The sequence below is a fragment of the Thermobia domestica genome, chromosome 4 (assembly GCF_964235325.1).
Source record: "Thermobia domestica chromosome 4, izTheDome1.hap1.1, whole genome shotgun sequence".
Taxonomy (NCBI): Eukaryota; Metazoa; Arthropoda; class Insecta; order Zygentoma; family Lepismatidae; genus Thermobia; species Thermobia domestica.
In genome coordinates this window covers 326,421,875-326,443,067 of record NC_137457.1, presented here as the reverse complement: position 1 = coordinate 326,443,067, position 21,193 = coordinate 326,421,875, and the positions used below count along the sequence as shown (strand labels likewise).

The following is a 21,193-nucleotide window of genomic DNA, read 5'->3' as shown; positions in this document are numbered from 1 at the left end:
TAAACAAAAGAAAAAAGTGGTTAGCAAAATATACAAATAGTGCAAAAAAACAAACTATCACACAAGCTGTTACTCTAACTAAATCAAAATACAATTAACACTACAAAATTATTGTCCATCAGCAAAATTGGAATGCACAGATTCTATTTAAAAATAGCCTAGCTGAATAAGTATATCTGAATTAATTACACAAAGGAATTATAGAAGGCATATCAACAAGTTGGAATGGGCAATTTCCTTATCTAAAGAAACTAAGAAAGTGCATTTCTAGAGACAGTTTCGATGTTAAGCTATCATTATTCTCAGTACAGAGTGGAAAACTACGTTACACAAAAAACTACTGTATATTGTAAAGAATTTCTGGCGATAGACAAGTCCTAATGTCTAACGGAATTTTGTGTTAAAAATATTGAAGAAGAAAGAACATTGTACAAATATTAATTTCTTATTTTGTTATAGATATCAGGACTACTCTAATGCCAAAAATTCTTCACAATGTACCTTTTGCTGCAGCGTAGTTTTCCACTGATTGCAGTGAGGACAATGTTAGCTAAACCGGCACCACAACTAGCATCGATTTTGTATTAACATCGAAATTGCTTCGGATATAAGCTTTCTACGATTCTTTAGATAAGGTGGTCGCTTTTAAATAATCTTATTTTTTAACATTATCAATACAGTTGTTCTTCGGTTTGGGAATGTTACAGTTAACAATATATTGAAAACTGTATATACATTGATTTTTTAAGTAGTACCGAGGCTGTTATGAGTTTCAAATACACTTTTGAAACTATTTTATACTGGAAACAATAAATAAAACATGGGAAGGACTTTTTGTGAGGAAAGACTGTTAGGACTGTTCATATTATATATATATATATATATATATATATATATATATATATATATATATATATATATATGAACGAACAAATCCTATCATTTCCTTAGGGAAACGGAAGAAAACTACAGTGAAACATTTCTTCAACGGATCCTTTATTAAACGGAAATATTTCACGGTCCGGTGAACTTACTGGCGAAAATCGTGTTAAATTCCCTTAATTACACAAAAACTGTACTACGCGGGCAACGGAAATCAAAATGAGCCTCTTAACAGTAAATTTCAAGTTTCGGAATGCAGCGTTCAGAAAGTTTTCAGGATACTATAAGAGGTTAGACATATTTCTGACAAAACAGATAGTGGTATGCAAACCGAAGCAGACAACTGATATAGTTATCTGCCCTAGTTGAGAAATATACAGAAAGTCTTAAAGGAAAACAGAAGGTCGAGAAAGAAGAGAAATAAGGCATTGAGTTGGAAGAAGAGTGTAGGTTAAAGACTTACCAAAATTCTGTCAAAACTTTAAAGTAACTGTAACATTTATCTTACGTTGAAATGTCACTGATATCTTTAGTGTGGTTTCTCAGGCTAAAGTCTCAGAAAGTTGCACAGAAAGCGAGGTGCACAGAATACCCTCCTTCACTATTGGAAAACTTCAGTTACGTGTGTACAATATTTTTTCTGTTCATTACAAGTTTTGCGTGCATTAATTCGTAGTAGAAGTAAGTACTATAAAATGACTGACGTACGTACAGCATATTTTATCTCAGTATGTCCATTATATGGATGCACATTTTTTTCCCCCATAGGTTTACTTTCATTAACGGGAAACCTATCTTTAATGGAAATTTATGCGAGTCCCGTTCGATTCCGCTGAAGACAGGTTTTACTGTACTAGAAAACAAATGTCGTAGTGGCCAACCACGAAATTCGAGCCCGCTATCTCCGGATTGCAAAGTGAAAAGTTAATTCGATAAGTGAAATAATATATTTTATACTTATTGCACACAACTACTCAGGGAAACAAATTTTTAATTAGATTAAAAGAATAAAGGTACTCAGAAAAAACAACTTTCAGGGATTATTTTGAATTATATGAACAGAATGTCAGAATACAATATACAAATTTCCGATTTTAGTTAAAGTGAACATTCATTGGATGAATTCTGAATTCCCAGCTATGTATCAAACTATAGCCAACGAAGAATACGTAATATGTTAGCAAAGTGATATTGTGTTCTTCATTCCATTCACAAAACCATTTTAACCTGAACTTAGCTACTATTCTACTAGCGTAAATTATCCACTTCGCGGAGTTAAAATAACAAAAATTACTAATATGTTCCGTTAATTAGTCACTTTTTACTATTACTGAAGCGCTCTGATATCGATCTCCCCTCCCTTAAGCTGCAGGGCTGAATTTGGATTTAAACACCATCGGAAGTGTCACCGTTCATCTCAGCGACCAAGAAAACTAAGCACTGATATCGGTCATTTTTATATATGTTCTCACTTTCCTAAATTGCACCCTCAAAGTGAAATGATGATAATCATCCCAGGCTAGAACCTCATCTATGTTGAAAATTTGATCGAGATCGGTTGGGTGGTTCAAGAGTTATTAAGTCACAAACAGTCACTTTCAGAAAGATATATAACAGTAGATCGGACAGTAAAGAGAAACATACCAGATTCTTAATTGTAAGAAAGAAATGAAGTGTAAATAAATGTATGCACTTATTGTAAAGAAAAATATGTATATAATTGAAAAACATTGAAAGAAAAGAAACTTACTACTAGAAATAAAATTTAGGGAATAGATATTGAACAATACGGATTTTTTTTTTAATTTTCCAAAATATAAAGAAAATAGGTATTTAGTTAGCCACGTTGAGGGTTTGTGTATATATATTTCACGTCGTCTCAAAACGTCAACATACAGCGAGGGGTATACAGTCGACAAACCATCTTCAGTAAAACATTGCTGTATGATGTCCGTAGTTACAGGAAACTGGAAGTCCTTTCTCCAAACTGGGGCGTATATCAGTCAATGTGTATCACACAAGCCACACAGAAAAAAAAAAAGAAAGGAAAGAAACAAAGGAAGAAAGAAAGAAAAGGTTGTTCACGCCCAGTTATCGTGCTTGGTACGAAGTTAGAATTTTCAATCCAAAGTGCACATCCTTTCGTACAACCATCTGCAATTATATATACGTATAAAGTTCAATGACATTTCCTCGGTGTTTTACTTCTTCGACCGAGATTTTGCACTGAATCGATGAGGACGATCACGATCTCCAGCGCCTGCTTTACGGATGAAGCTATTTTTCCACACCAGTAGGGAAATCAAGTGGCTTAATGTGTAAACGATGGGTTCTGAAAATTCTCATAATAAATTGAGGATTTAATTTACACTATTGCTTTATCATTTCGAGGAAAAAAACCTTCGTAGCTATCTTACTTTTTATCTTATATTTTAATAGTTAACTTGGTTAACTTGATTTGAGTGTAGTTTCTTCCGAGTTCTCTAATATGATAGAAAGCACAATTATAAACCATACAACTAACATGTCACCATCCTGAACAGTACTAACGTCCAAATCCAGTTACTTATTTATCGTGTCTCAACGACAATTTCTGCAGAGTTTAGTGTTTTTTCGTGGCAACTCTCATCAAGTATGAAGAGTATCGCAGAATATAAGAATTTCTTCTCACAATGCAAAATCACGCTCAAGAAAATGAAATGAAATTTGTGAGTTTTACGTCCCACGATTATGCCGGTTAGGCTAAAGGAGACGGTGATAATGAGAGATGAATGAAATGGTGGAATGAATAAAGTGGGAGGAAACGGGGGAACCCCGAGAAAACCCACCCACACGGTGTTTGTCCACCACAAAGTTCACTTGGCGGGAGCAGGGTTTGAACCCGAAACCCCAAGCACCAGAGGTGAACGCTCTACCACTGAGCCACCGCGGCCCCTAATCACGCTCAAGAATTCTAACTGTCATTCTAGTTACAGATTCCTGTAGGTCTTGAATTTTTTGAGTTCAAAGCTTTCGACTCTCCCCTGGAGTCTTGGTCACGGAAGTTAATGAAGTTGTATTTTTCTTCATCAAGGAATAAAAATGGAACGGACTTACCAAAGGAAGAGGTGTGTTGTGCGGAAACACGTTGTCAAGTATGTCAGTGATCACCAGATGATAATGCAAATTGATAAATTGCAGTTGGTAATCCAAGGCAATTTTTACCATTAAGAGTCTTCATCTCGGCGAAAATAAAATACCGCTAAATTTACAGTAATTATGTGATATCTTCAAATAGATAAAAGATAATTGAAATATGGAACAAGAGCGCCCTAGACAATATTATTTTGCGTGAGGTACCGTTATCACAAGTCACCTAGGGGCTTTCCGTTTTCAGCTGTTTAGAAACGCGAAAATAAATGCAGATTTTCAAAATGGCTCGAAATCGAAAGCAGATAAGTGAGTCGTGATAATGGTATCTCATGTAAAATAATATTGTCTAGGGCGCTCTTGTTCCACATTTCGATTATCTTTTATCTATTTGAAGATATCACATAATTACTGTAAAATTAGCGGTATTTTAATTTCGCCGGGATGAAGACTCTTAAGATGTATTAGGTATTTTTCATATCATGTTTAAATTCCCTAGCAGAGCCAGCCGTAGGCAATTAGCCGCCCAATGCAATGACATCATTTAGTCGCCAACCCCTCTTCTTCAGAAACAACATATCTTAAAAGCCACGATTTTACCCCCATCATGAACAACGAAAGGGAGCGAAATAACAGACACTACTCAGAAAGGCCTAAGCACTACAAACACAATTTCGTTGTGTCTTGTTTTTATTCTTTAAATAACAATCTATTATATTAGTGAAAGATAAAGTAAACACCCCTGCAGAGGAAAGATGGTAATCCTTTTTGTAGAATTCAATATCGAGCTTTAATCTCAATATATCAGTTTGCAATTTCAGTGCAACTAACTCTTTTATCTTTATTTTTTGATTTTCTTTCCACACCTATTTAAATAATGATTAAAAAAATGTTTCCACCCTTAATGATGAGGAACTGGTTTGTAACGAAGACAAGACTAGTTTTCATATCAAAACTGTGATAACTATCCAAATGGAACACGTATTCGCTACTTCTTACAGAGAATTAACTTGTTCTATTTGACCACAATCAAGCAATTCATACTGAGATTTGTGTGACCATGTGCTTTAGCACTGTTCATGTGACCTTAAACTAAGGCGATCTACACGTCATTTATGAATGTACTATTCAAATACAAAGCCAGTTTAATAAAATAAATTTAACTACGATCATCATGAAGTCTGTTTCCGACAAGAAATATTTAATTTAAATAATACAGTTATGACAGATTTTTCCCACTTTCAGAAACTTGCCTCCTCTTGCAAATGCACGTATTGCACATATGGTAGAGCCGGCCCTGATAAAAAAAAAATAATCTTAATGGTGTAAGAAGATTATTTGGAGTGATTATATAGGTAACGTTTCGAAAATAATTTAGGGTAATACTGGGTAGTAAGTTAATTATCCCAAAAAATTTCCTAGGATTAGCGGGTTAGCTATTTAACTACTTGTCAACAAATAATGTCAACTATTTCACCACTGTGCTACAAATAGTAAGACAAATACTTTACCGATCTACTATAAAGTAAGTCAATTACTCCACGCGTTCATAGAAATTTTATTCCATTACTCCCCTAAAAACAGAAAGCGAACTACTTCACTACTCTCTTGAAAATGACGAGTCAAGTAGTCCATCATTCTCCTAAAAATAGGAAATAAATTATTCCACCGTTCTCATGCAAAGCAAGTCAACTATTCCATCGCTCCAGGGGCGGATTCAGTCCCCCCCTAGAAGAAGAAACGTTTATTTTATATATATAAATAAAACCATCCCAAAGTTTGGAGCCCTTAAAAGTAGCAGTATGACAACCCTCCCCCCAGAAGTCGGATCTGGATCCGCCCCTGCATCGCTCCCTTACGAATAGCAAAAAAACTCTTCCACCGCTCCCTTACGAATAGCAAATTCCTACTCCAACAATCTTCTACAGATACTACGTAAACTATTTTAGTGCTCTCTCATAAATAGTACGTCGATTACTGCACCATTCTCCCTTCAATAAGAATTCGATTCTTCCGCCGCTCTCTACGAATAGCAAGCACATTCTATTAGTCTCCTTTGAACAAGTTAGCTATTTCTTGCATTTTCCTGCAAATAATGTACTAACTATTCCACAGATCTTCTATAAATAGGAAATTACTATTCACTCAGTATTCGGCTAGTTGCCTACGAATAGCACATGAAATATTATCTTGTTTCTTATGTGAATATTCTACTGCTCTTCTACAAACATCAAGTGTAGTCGCTCGTTCTTTATTATAATTAGCTACTACAATTAGCAAACAAGCTACTCCATCACATTGACACTCGTTGAAAATTGCTAGGAAACACACTTTCAGCAACATTATATATGATGTATGCGTTTTTTTTTTTTTTTTTTTTAACGGTGAGGACAGGAAGTAATCTATATATGAGTACCGATATTATGCCATCTTTATTGATCAAATATGGCACGAATTCGCCATCTTGGAATGAAACTGCACGTGAAAAACAAACAAATGAAGAGCACTATGGAGTGATGACATAAATTGTTAGTGGTCACTGGTCATATATACAGAGGGGCTCTAAGTAAAGGTGTATGACCACCTCGGGCATCAATGCATGCTGGACGTCTGTTTCCCATGCTGTCCATGAAGTATTTCATGAGTTCCGGAGATATGTTGTTCCATTTCATACTGAAGGCAGTTTTTTTTTTTTTTTTTTTTTTTTTTTTTTTAGCTTCTGAAGGGTCAAAGGCAAGGGCGCCGATCCTGGGGGGCCGCTCCCCCAAAGCTCATGTGGACCACCTATTGTATTTATGAATATAAAATATTTAACAATTTGAATGCAATTTGTCTTAAAACCCTGATATTATATATATATATATATATATATATATATATATATATATATATATATATATATATATATATATACAGTGAAACCTGTCTATGTTGGCCACCGTCGGTTCCATTGAAAAGTGGCCAACTTAGACAGGTGGCCAACTTACAGAAAATAAGTGATTGATGTAATTTTAGAATAGGATTTCTAGTATTACTTGATTGTCAAATTTTAATAAGCAATACCACGACAGCTACTATTAAATAAATATATAGAGTAATCATAACAATACACAGTACTAGAAAAAATACTACAGTATGTTTAATATGTGTGCCTTTTTCTTCCTGAAAACTAGTCTGGTACACTGAAATATTCGAACGGAAAACAATCACACAACCATAAAACCGAAACATATGTACGCAGTTTATTGAAATTGATATTGTAGCACATTGAGTTATTGAGATTGAAAACAAGAAAAGCAAAATTATAAATTCAATAATTTATATACAGTTTATATGATTTTTTTCGGCAGTGACAAATATTTTCTAGATAGCTCTCGAAAAGTAGCAAAGCAGTTACTAATAACAAATTTATTCATGGCGTTTCATTCTAGACGTATGTCTTATTCTTTTTTGCACATATGCACATTCTAATTTTGTAGTAACTACCTCTTGTTAATGAGCTACAAGTGTTTCCCTTGAAGCAAAAGATGTTTTGAGAAAATCTTAGCGGAATTCATATTTGGAAACCTCCGCTACCTTTCAACAAGCCGTCAGGTGCCAATAAATCACAATTGAGATGGTTAGCTTTAACCTTGAGAATTTTCCGGAATTACTGAAGCTCCCCACTGATGAAAGGAGCCGATATAGCTAATGGTTTTACCAAAACAGACACGGTAAACAAATATGTTCTACCATTTCCTGAATTCCTGTACGTGCGTTTTCTTATTCTCCACTTCCTTCACCACCCCTTTGTCAGGGTAATATTCTGGCCATTGACCTCCAAGAACAAATAATGGGAATCTATGCTTCTCTGTCTCCAGTAACAAATACAGAACATTTGGCTCTCATACGGGAATACAAAAGAGTTAAGAAAAATAACAAAACGTATTCGCGTGGCCAAGATACGCAGGTAAATTTATCATTATCATCATAAGGTAAACAATGCTTCATTGTGGCCAACTTCCAAGATAGACAGGTGGCCAACTTACAGAGTAATGAGTAATGAATGTCTTATGGGAAAATGTAGGTTCAAGACGAACTAGGCCAAGATAAGCAGGTGGCCAACTTAGAGAGGTGGCCAAGTTGACAGGTTTTACTGTATATATATATCTTCTGCATCTGAATGCGCCCCCCCCCCAAATCTACAGAGAAATCGGCGCCCCTGGTCAAAGGTGGTGGGTTTGCTGTGCAATCCGTAGTTCAAGAGTATTCCAACCATGCTCACTGATATTCTGGTCGGCGGAACATGTAGCTAGTACATGTGGTAGATATTCTCACACTCCAGGTTTTTTCTGACTAGGGCAGCTGTGTAGACGTGCATTGTCATTATGAACTATTGCAATATGGTGCACTACACTATGGAAAATACGCAATATCCAGTCAGAATCTCGTTGCAATACCATTCTCCGATGACAGATTCGGTTGCAAAAATACGGAGTGGCGTTCGTCCATTTCACGATTCCCCCCTGCCTATATCATAACATCAACCCACCATACTTCTCACATTAATAAAGGGTGTTTAGAGAATGGTAACGTGTTCCTCATTCCCGTCACACTGATTGGTACGCGGAATCACTGGATATAAAGAACCATGACTCATCTCAGAACATGACATTGGCCTAGTTCCTTCGTTCCTGTTGTGGTTTGGCCGTGCATCATCAAAAAAATAGACAAACACTACTGCACATTTCTGCGTTGGATCCATCACCGGAGAACCTGATAGTGTATATACGTCTTTTCCGTAATGTAGTAAGCCTAGACTTCGGGTTCAGGGAAACAAGACACGTTCAAACAGAACCGCCCAAGTTGAAGAGACCCGGGATCGTAAATATATCTACCGCATGGACTGGTCACCATGTTTCCCCGATGTATACACCATTGAATATGCCTGGGATACTCTTGGACTACGGGTTGCACAGCAAAAACCACCACTTTTGACCCTTCAGGACCTGAAAACTACCCTGAGGAAGAAATGGGACAACAAAACTTTGGAACTCAAATTCTCATAGGTAGCACGGTAAATAATAATAATAATAATAAAAAAGTGCAGCATGCATTGGTGCCCGAGATAATCATACACCTTAATGATTTGCTTAGAACTTCTCGGTAATCATGACAACTGACACTCCATACAATTACTCAATAGTATTCCCTATGTGATTGATTGGTTTCTCACGTTGTAACGTTAATTGTTCCGTTACATTCCCTGGTTCCAAATATACTGAATATTTATAAAGTACACGAGATTACAATGAATCACACAACACAGTTATGCACTTTTGGATATATATATTTTTCACATTAAAATAATATACATCCAATTCTAACAATATGGTTCTTCGTTCTATCTTTTTCTAGTTACCTTAACAAGATAAACAAGCTGCCATAGCAACGAAAATAAGAAATATATCGATATAATACAAAATATTTTAAATTATTTCTTTATATATTTTCTTCTTCTTAACCGCTTGTGCTGTTTTAAATAGCATTTTTGCCGTAAATAGAAACAATACTTAGAAGTACATACAAAATATACATTATCGTTGTAACGTCCTGTTTCCATACATGATGGTGAATTCCCGGCACATTTGGTCAATAAAGCTGGCACAATATCGATATTTATTTATTGATTACTGTGCCCTGAATGTATTAAAAAGAAAAAAAAATAGGGCTGAAAATATAGTTGTTCTCTAGCAATTGTCAAATATGCTGTTACAGGAAATGTTGCCACGATTTGAAGTCTCACAAGAATGGTACGATCTAACAGTGTATATCTAGTTATTCTTAAATATATTGTCATTGTAGGAAAAACAATTGCGTAATAATTCACTGATCTAGAGTATAGGATGGATATAAAGTTCTGTACAGTGAAGCAGTTGGTTATTCAAGTACTACAAGGCATCATGCAGTTATTACCTATCAAATTATAAGCAAGACAAACTATCATGCAGATTGAAGCATATTTCAGCCAATATACAATACAAACTCTTTTATTTAGAGTCTTAACATAAAATTGGACACTGTTCCGTTAATGTAATGTTACACTGTAAGCTTTGTTTTCAGAGAGTATATATATAGCTTATAAAACATGCTATCCACAGTTCAGACAATTACCTTTAACTGTGAATATCATCTAACTGATCACAACTGCTTAATAACAAGAAATGAGATTTTTTTTTTTCTAACTCGAAAAGACTATGTGCCAGTATTATACCAAGGAATCTATAACTTATTGCTTTGCACCGTAATAACCCGAAGAATCAAACTATTGAAGTGTGGAAGTATTGCAGCTATGATAAACTTAATTATCAGTATTCATTCATTTCTCTTACACAAGACGACGTCAAAAAGTAAAATGGACGAGAAAAGGTACATTTATTCTAATGATAGAAAACTGAAACATACATTATTTTTCTACATAATCTTCCTGCTCTGTAACGCACTTTATCCAATGTTTCACAAGTTTTTTTTGATTCCGTCGGAAAAGAAGTTTTTCGGTTGCACCGCATCAATGACTTCTGCATCTTTCGGGACCCACCTTGCACACACTTTCCGAAAATTGAGCCTGTCCTTTCAGATGGAATACGTTGAACCATGACTGATGTGTAAAGTATTTGCGATTCCGTCCACTGTGATTCGTCTGTTTTCTATCATCATACCCTCAACGACTTTCAATTTGTCCTCGCTCCATCCATTCATAGATCTTGCTTCGCGATAAACAGCTGTCACCATACTGTGCTTGCATTCGACGAATAATTTCCGCAGGTTTAACACCTTCCGCGAACAAAAAGTGAATCAATGCTCTAATTACATCCTTGGTGCAGATTGACAATGGAGCTGCCATGTTTAAAGGTCTGCTACACTCCAACGACTAACGCGGGAATAAGAGTGACACGTTGCATGTAAATGTTGCAGACGACACTAATTCAGCGCTGGATACTAGCAGTGTTACCAAACCCTAGTGCCAGAAATTGCAAGTCCCTTTACTTTTTGACTTCTCGTACACTTTTCTCCTCAAACTATTAGAACGTACTGTTGATTTCTAGAAAGGCACTTCCAAAATTGACATGTTAGAAAACTTTGAAGCGTTGTCAAGAATGAAATCGAAATAAAATTTTTCGAAGGCTGCAGCAATGATGGATGGACAAAGAAAATGTTCAGCTATGAAAGCAGAAGTTATTTGTATTACCTGTGTAGCATCTTCGCTAATACTTTGTTAACGAAAATTTGAAGTTAAAATAAAAAAATAAAAGAATATGAAGGGAATCAAAAAAAATCTTAATAGAGAAAAGTAAGCTTTTTCGTTTATAGGAACAGAGCTACCAGAAAGGTGTATAAAACAATGTGCGTACGTGTACAAGTATTACACTATATAGAGCAGAAATGTGATACCGACTAGAAGAGTAATGTTAAGCAAACATACACCTCCGTAAGGTGAGTATAGGAACAATTTAAAAAAAATGCTCATTAAGCTGAAAATTAATTATTTGGAAGAGTGATGAAAAGCAATACCTATGACAAAACACAAAAACCTTACCACAACCTCCTTCAAAACACTGTGAAAGGTAGCACAGAGTAACGAGTGAGAAAAATATTTCAATTAGCAGATTATGTTAAAGATAAGTTTCTCCATGTTGAGACTAAGATATTCATAAAAAGCCTGTAAAAGCACTGAACTTTTCACTTAGCGACGAATGATTTGAACTAATGGCAGATACTTCACGTAGTGTTATGTACAATACAGCTGCGTTCCACATGGTAGAAACACAGGAGACTTCCTGACTCGGGAGATTTACTATTGAAACCTAAGATGGTATATTTCTTCAACTTCTGGTTTTAGTAGAGATGTGAGTATGAATGTAAAACATGTTCCTGCGAGACAGAATCCACTTCAAGAAACCATATCTCGTTATTTATTATTGTTCTATGATGAACACTGAAACAAGAAATGATTTCTACCACTTGTGGTTCAAGTAGAGGATTGAAAGAGGAAATGCGAGGACTGATCAGAAAGTAAGGTGGCAAAGCCAGTCTGCACTGAAACGTCTATATATTATTTCATACAGCCAACAGATAGTACATATATTAGATTAGTTTTCAACAGTTTCCACATCGGCTAAGGCACTTGTCGCATTGTGAGAGGAGTTTGAAAATTCCCTCAAAGTCCTGTCCTTGCACCTTCAGCTATGTTGTCACGAATTGTTTCACCTCTTCTCAAGCGAAGCGACGGCTTCCTAGGTGCTCCTTCAAGTGCGGGAACAGGTGAAAGTTGCTTGGAGCGAGATATGAGTTGCAGGGATAGTGGTCGATGATGTCCGAGCAAAACTGCTTCAGCAGCGTGGTGGTCTTTTGCACTGTGTGCAGGTGCAGGTTGTCGGTAACGTTAGCTCTACCAACCACAAACTTTGACACCGTTCTGCGACATGCTGACGAAACATTACAGTTTCTCTGTAAACCTCTACCAAATGCCGGTGAATTGCAGCCGCGGTTACATATTTCGCCCACAGAAATCAAGTAACTGAGCGGACTTCGCGAGACCTGTTTTCAAAACCAGTCGCCATTTGTGTTTACCTGCAACTAGCGTCGTGGTGGTGGGTTGCTGAAACTGCACAGTTGCAAACTCCATGTAGTAAAATTACCACAGTCTTCATTCCTCTATAACAGACGAAACTCCAGGAATTTATTTATTTATTTATGACTTTTACGTGGCGAAGTTAAGGCTCTGCAGCCTTCTCTAAGCACTTAACCACGTGCATACATTTTTTTTTAAAAAAAAGGAATATCGGCTTAGTAACCTTAGTTTCTGAGCCTCCCTCGTAGAACCTATTCTTTGAACACGGAACCAAATATTATTCGTTATCTTTTGCTATTTTGGTTCCTGTCGAAAGATGGACAGGTATAGACATTCTATAACGTTTACCAACTTCTGCACAAAATAGTTCGGAAGTCTTGAACAGTTTTTCTCTAACCATTGTTACTTTGATTCCTGTCAGTAGACAGAAGGACGGACGGACATAGTTGTTGTAGAAGGCTTCCTGTGCTTATGCAGAGCATAAGACTGGATTTCTATTAAAATCTATAGAACATATTTTTCTTTCTTTAATTCCTAAAATAATTATGTACTATCACATATAATCTAATTTTTGCACACTCCTGAATGTACCATTACCAAGCTTTGTCAAAACTTTTTGCATGCTAATAAGCACAACCAAGCACTATGTCTAGCGAAAATACATACCTAATGCTGTAGTGAGAGGAATCACAAGCACCAGCTGCTAATTTTAAATGGCATTCCATTACTATACCAATACCCAACTAATTCCTTGGCTAAAATTTGGCCTCGAATATACCCATAAGGTTGGGGAATCGCAAAGGTTAAACAAATGTCATATAGATCAAACAAACGGTACTGCTAGAAATTAAATGTTTCAATGTTCGAATATTGCAACCTCTTTCTTTAATTTTTCTATGGATTTTTAACACTGCAAGGAATGTACTGTATTAGCTTAAATGCATTACAACAAGTTCGAATATATCACCTTAAGTTTTTGGTATGATTTTAAAGGGGAAAACAAAAATACCCAGCATCAAATATTAAATAATGGGAACTTTCACTTTAAAGCTTTTTAAGATTACGCATTACCATTCTTACAAATACCTAACAAGTTAATGGGGAAACATAAGAACAGTGCAATATTAATCTGGTATTAGTGTTGCGATGGACTTACTTTCGTCCTCTGAACAGCTCTGATGGAAGTTGAATACAGTTATATAACGTGTGTGAGAAAAGTAATGAGACTGGCAACACTGCGGGCGATCTGGCAACGTTGTGTCTACCGGCCTGTGCTAGACCGGTTTGTTTAATCATTCCACTTCCTCAGTCCGAGTTACAACTCCGTACAGCTAACACATTATTTTTGACAGCGTAATCAGTCAAGATGTGTTTTTGTTGTGTGTTACAGAAATGCAGCATCGGAATTTAGAGCAACGTTGTGCAATCAAGTTTTGTGTTAAACTTGGTGAATCTGCGAGTGTGACTTTTGAAAAGTTGAAATAAGCCTATGGGGAACATTGCTTATCAAGAGCACAAGTTTTCCGCTGGCACAAATCATTTTTGGAAGGCCAAGAACACGTTGAAGATGAACCTCGCTCAGGGAGACCTTCAACTTCAAAAACTGACGAAAAACGTTGAACGTGTGAGGCCTCTTGTGAGATCAGACAGTCGTTTAACAATAAGAATGCTTCAGGATGCTGCAAAGGCTCAGAAAAAGAGTGATTCGTGTGAGACCAGACATTGCAGCAGTGGATGCTTCATCATGACAACGCCCCGTATCACACGGCCATTTCCAACAGTGAGTTTTTGACTTCAAAACGGATTACTGTTGTTCCTCAATCCCCTATTCACCTGATTTGAGTCCTTGTGACTTCTTCCTTTTCCCGAAATTGAAACATGTTCTAAAAGGACGTCATTTTAGAATTCTGGAGAACATTCGACAGACTGTGACCAACACACCTCGTAGACGTCGCGAGTGGTATTACATGGAATATCGTATTATATCATTCCAAGCGCAGTACATCATTCAATTTCGTTAGAGAGGACGGAGACGAAAATAAGCGCCGGATTCGTGTCCAAAAGAGACCACAGATGTTCAATTATATTCAGGTCCGGGGATAGGCAGGCCATGAAAGGTGTTCGATTTCAACCTGATGTTCCTCAAATCACATCGCAACATTTCCAACTATGTGAATGGGCGCATCCTGGAACATGGCGATATTGCCCGGAAACAACACCTAGATCAGAAGACGCACATGGTCTCCTAAACTAGCGGCAATCACGGGAGTGAGGCGTTAGGTAAGCGTTACTATTGGACCTACTGAAAACTAGGATACTGGAGCTCAGAGCATCACAGAGACTAAGTTCTAAGGCTAGGAGGACACCACGGATACGATTGTTTGGGCGTAAACCACACGGCCCGCGGTACGAAATAATGCGAATGATGATTCATTCCAGCATATCACACGATCCTGTCATCAATGGTCTATGTTGCATGTTCGTGGGACCGCGCTAAAGTGTTATATGGTCCCTTAACAATGAACTCGTCCATGCAATCCGATACTGTATGTCCCTGTCGTGTAACATGTGGCAGATGTAATGGTAGACAAAGGGTCTGGAAGGTTCTACTAAAGTTCCTCCGTCACTTGAACAGCAGCAAAAACAGTTCTGAGTGACAATATGAGTTAATGGTCGGTGGGACATATCACTGAGGATTTTTCCGATCACTGTTCCTCTTTGCCGATTTGCTGATAGTTTTGTAGACCATTATGAGCATGGACACTGTTCCTTGCGACATTCTTGACATACATGCCATTTTCGTCAAGTTTTCACTATAAAGTACCGCACTATCAACAATCTAATCTCGTATTTTATCCCTAGTATATATTAGCTATTTCTAGAGATATGAAGAATTCTCCACGAATTCACATATTGTAAGGAAACCACGAGATTATTATAATGTCATATTAATGTTCCTAAAGCAAACATATTTCACATTACTACTTTAGTGGATCACCTAACATAATTCACAAAATTTCTAGGAAGCAACAAACTCTAAAATGTGTTAGTATATGATTTTTATTAATTAATCAATCCGACGGAGTACCGGTACTGCAAAATGGGCTGTGCACTTCATTTTTCCTGTTGGACAATAACTAGTCATTTAAAACTAAAGAAAAGTTTGAAACAATAGTACTTATGTGCTTTTAATATTACTAATATACAAAAACATTTAAAGTAAGCGTGCTGAAGTAAAGAAAAACACACCATAATACATATTTAACTAGATAAACTTTTCAATTTGATTAGTTTGTGTGTGTGTATTAAAAGAAACAAACCTTCATACATTTCCCCGTAGTATATGCTATCACCAATCCAACTATTGCAAGTATTTTCTGGTCACAAATTTATATTAGAAACTACCAGGTTGCCAATATCCCTTTCTAATGCTAACTAACGTTATAATTCATACGCTTTCTGTCCCAACGACAGATTTGTAAAGTTTGCCCAGAATCTCTTTATTCATGAGTCATTTGCATTGTCTTGCAGCCACGGTCATGCAAGCAATTTCTTATTATTAAATATGCTTTTATTTTCATATCGCTCTAAATGAGAAGCAGCAAAGCGTCAAATCTTGAAACCTAGCGGGCAAAGAAATGTCCCTATGACAGAACTATCTTTCACCGATTTTTTAAAAGTAATATTGCATATCTTTCAGAACGCAACAGGAAGTTGAACTGTAGTAACTAATAAACATATTACCTTACTGACGTTAAAAACGGAAAATATACTGCCATGTTTCCTGTCATCATCATCCCAAATTCTCTTAAATAATCTCGGTGCTGAAGAATGGCCAAGTTAAACTAATTAATCAAATCTGTCGTAGCCTTTTGTTAGTTCAAGAAAACGCATGCATAAAAGAAATAAATTAATATATACAAAGATATGAAGGTAAGTCAAAAGTTATTCATAATTTAGCTATAATTTTCCTTACATTGCTTATACTGACCCGTGTCCTCGTTTATTTTATTGTTATGCTGCTGTGGTCATGCTATGAAAGTTTGGTTCTAATTCATCCATTTGTCTTCCTTTTGTTGCAGACAGATCATGGCCGCTCCATTAGAAGTTTGCATCAAAGAACAGCAACGGAGCAGTGATCCAGTTTTTGTGGTCGGAAGGTATATCAGGGGGCCGCAATCCATCAGAGACTTTCAACACAATAAGGGAACAATGTCTTGTCGCAACGGAATGTCTACGAATGGATTGAAAAATTCAAAACTGGTCGCACAATTCTTACGCACGAGTAAGGAGCCGGACGAGCATCTATGGCTACAAATGATGTCAACATTGAGCGTGTAATGACATGTTTCTGTTAGACAGACGAGTGATTGTTGATGAAATGGCATATCGTCTGAAAATTAGTCATGGTCCTTGATACACCTTCCGACCACAAAAAGTGGATCACTGCTCGCTGTTCCTCTTTGGTGCAAACTTCTAATGGAGTGACCATGATCTATCTGCAACAAAAGGAAGACAAATGGAGGAGTTAGGATCAAACTTTTATAGCATGACCACAACAGGATAACAATAAAATAAACGAAGACAGATCGATATGAACAATGTAAGAGGAGTTATGTCAAAATTGCGGATAATTTTTGACTTATCCTCGAACAGAAAGTTAGTATATCATTTTCAATAATAACTGTGCTTGCATCCAAAAGTATAATTTAGCAGGAAAGAGGTTGATTTTACTTATTTCTATGGTATAAACAAATCTACCTGTGTATATATAATTTTTTCTCGAAGAGAACTGCATACTTCAGAACAATTCAATATATTGGCTTTATACAGTTCTAGGTGTTTCAATTTCTGTTCATAGTTAATTTTACAAAAGCACCTCTTTTAATATCTACCAAAGCTACAAGGGTTAGCTTAATGCTTGATTACCTAGGTAGTGTATCTGTCCCTGACTGAGCTTCATTGTGGACCAACAGATAGCGAAAACAAACAATGCAAAAAGCACAGATACTCTGCTCTTGATTTTACACTACTCAGCAACTTCTGTTTTTCTTGCTTTTATTAACAAGTGTTTTTGCGATCGTCTATGGGACTTGATCATATTTCGTGTAGCGAAAGTTCCTGATGGAAGCAAAATATGAAACAGTTGAAAGGAAATAGGTTTATCTTTTGGTGTACACAATTTTGAGATCCGAAACACTTTTTACGATACTAACTCAACTCTGCACCATGTCGTTGCTTGATGTTGCAGAAACTGGCCTTATTTCTGCAGTATGGATGCACTATGATGATATATGACGGAGATTTTTTTCTTGCTGTACATTTTTCAATTTATTTCAATCTACGAAGCTGACATTTTTATATTAATCCACGACATATGCCACCTACTATGTTAAATTCCTTTGTAACGTATTTTAATAGTCTAACGTGTACTCAATGGATCATCCGAAAGCCCAAATAATGAATCTTTCCCAAAACGTGTCATACACAAATGACAAGTTTCCGTAGATAACACTTAACCAAGAAGGGAAATTTTGCATTTTTCAAAAGATAAAAATCGTACAACAAACAGCTTTTATTATTGTTGTGCACAATATTACCATCAATTCAAAATTAAAAGGGCTTATCTAGTTGCAATGATGTGAACAGACTTTGGGGGAGATGGCTATAATTCAGCTCAAATATAAGAGAGATTGTGTAGATTCTCTATTCCAAAAGCAAATTGTCCTAAAATCAATGGAACATAGTCAAGAGAGAAGGAAACATTAACATTAAAGTCAATGGATAATCAATGAAAAACACGTAATTCCTCCACTTATTTCAAAACCCAAAAGAGGGAGATGGCTGAAATTCGGCTTAAATGTACAACAGACTATGCAGATTCTATATTTAAAAGCAAATTGTCCTAAAATGGATTAAACATAGCCAAAAGAGAACGAAACATTAACATTAAAGTCCATGGAAAATCGATGGAAAACATAATTCCTCCACTTATCTCACAAACTATAATAAGGAGATGGCTAATTGAAAGCTTATTGCAAACACACAGTGAAGAGCTTAAAAACTATGTATACCACGTAAGGCAAATATGGATAGAACATTGTCAAAGTAAAACTGTTTTAGTAAAATCAATAATAATGACAAAGTATATGCATCTTCTTTGAATTACCCAGGGTGCTTCATACAAAGGTTACGTGCTTGAAATATTTCACCTCTGGATTTGGAATCTCCAGACCCGATTTAACACACAACGCGACTTCGACCTGATCACGTGACACAGTCTAGTCCTTATGGCAACTTTAGAACCTTAATTTCTACTTTCAAATAAGTTTGTTCATGTTCTTTGCTGAGAATAGATGTTTGAAATTTGACTATCTCGAAACCTTTTATCAGAGATAAGGATGCATCATGTATATAACAGGTACTAATTCAACTTTGACTATCTATATTATATATTTTTCCAATTTGTTCCAATTATAGGCGATTGCGCATCACCAATGTTTGTAAGTACATATATTTTCTTGTTTCGCCAAATGTGATATTCCACATCATATTGAAAAGTCTGAGCATGACGAATTAAGTACTGGTAAGTATACGTTTTCTACGAGCTACAGATAGGTGTAAATTTTTGAAAAGGAAATTACCTTCCTACTTCCTAGAACAAGATTAAGTACTTTTCACCAAGAGAAAGATTAGTATTTGAAGAAACTAAAATCCTAAGAGCGTCTTGATATATACATCTCCGAATAACCACACTAAATTCTCAAGTAGAAAGAAGTTTAAGTTAAAGTCAAACATGTTTAATTTAAAACTATGGAAGTCCTTAGGAACTTACAGTGTTTAGGTAAAGTTTAAAATAAGAAACAGAATCGCACAGTGGGAAAAGTACTCGAGCGCTTGCGTTTATTTCTGGTTGTGTTACGATTAGGACAAATATATTTATTATCTAATACAATAGTTTAATATAATCTTTCTCAGTTACCATAAACAAATAAAAAATTGAACTATTTTGATTCATTTTACAATATTTAAAGGTTATTACTCTAACAAACTGAAAATTGAAAGAACTAATCCTGTATGAGGGAACAGACTTTCATTTTACAGACAGGACCAGTGGTTAAGCAGTGTGTCACTATCGAAAGATTTAGTTACAGTAGGGTCCTTAAAACTCGCCACTCGATAACCCAGTAGTCCGCATAACTCGGCCACTTGCTGGCAGGGCGAAAAAACTCTGCGCGCAGATCCCACAACGTCATTGCCGGGTATTTTTCTGAGGGCTGCCTTATCAGTTAAACTACTGTATAGTATATATTTATTAATTTTCATTTTCATGTATAGTAAAGGCCTTTATAAAGTACGTACTTTTTCTTTGTTTAAAGGTAATTGGACACTTTATTCTCTGTCGTATTCTCAAGTAACTAATACATACAAGTACAGTACTGTATTTTCTGAGGAAACACTTATTCTTTTTTTAAACCCCATTCCCGATAACCAGGCATTTTCACAAACTCGGCCATCCTTCGGTCTACGTTAGACCGAGTTTTCGGGACTCTATTGTACTACGAAACATTTCGTAAGATAATGTCCTAAATGTCTTCGACTAATACGTAACTTCTGCACGAATTTTCCATGGAAGACAACTAACAACGTTAAAAAAACATGCTGTTCAGTTGATATTAAAACGGAAACACATCAGGCGATTCAATAACGTAATCGGAAATAAAACTCACGTTCTGTTGGACGCGATGAGCCAGAATTGATCGTTTTATCTCTGATCTTCAAATTTTGAGTTGGTGATATTCAACTGTCAGATTCCATATGCTGAAAGATACCCTATTGTGACCACATTATGGTGAAAAAGATATCCTTCTACTGTCTGAACGCATTATGGTGAAAAAGATACCCTTCAACTGTCAAATCGCATAATGGTGAAAAAGATAGCCATCAATCCTCAGATCGCATATATGGTGAAAAAGATACCCTAAGAAACAAGAAAATCACGAATTTTACGTATGCTGCATTACAACCTCACTATATTTTCACAGCATGGACTGGGTTAGACAAGCTATCAAGCAAATACAAAAGGGTTCATACAGAAATTCCGGTTATGATTTCCCTGACTTTCGATGACTTAGTAAGTGAATTTCCTTGAACCAAGACACCGCAATACTATCATTTATGATTAGCCTACAGGAGAAAAAAAGCTTAATCTTAACATCGCCTAACCGTTTAACACACTCCTTTTTCTATTTGATTTTTTAAATACAGTATAAGCTTACTTTCTTAGTATAAATACTTATTTTAAGTCAATTAAAAACCTAGTGCCAAATAATAATTATATACTAATATAGTAACTTTGATATTATCATCTTCTGAATACATTTATGAACATAAGCGAAAAATATCAAAACTTGGCCTGAAACTTGCTTCTTTATCTAAAATTATCAAACCTAAATTTAACAGCAGCATTTGATTTATTTTATTTTATTTATTTATTATTATTATTTAATTTGTTCATTTTCCTTCAAAGCTTGAAGTTTTAACAACTTTCAGTGTTCTTTAAACTTCTTT

General features: G+C 35.9%; 1 protein-coding gene across 3 annotated transcripts in view; it reads right to left on the bottom strand.

Annotated features, from left to right (window-relative positions):
- Positions 1-21,193, bottom strand: part of LOC145684433 (uncharacterized) — a 155,447-nt gene that overhangs the window by 12,829 nt on the left and 121,425 nt on the right. The window lies entirely within an intron of this gene.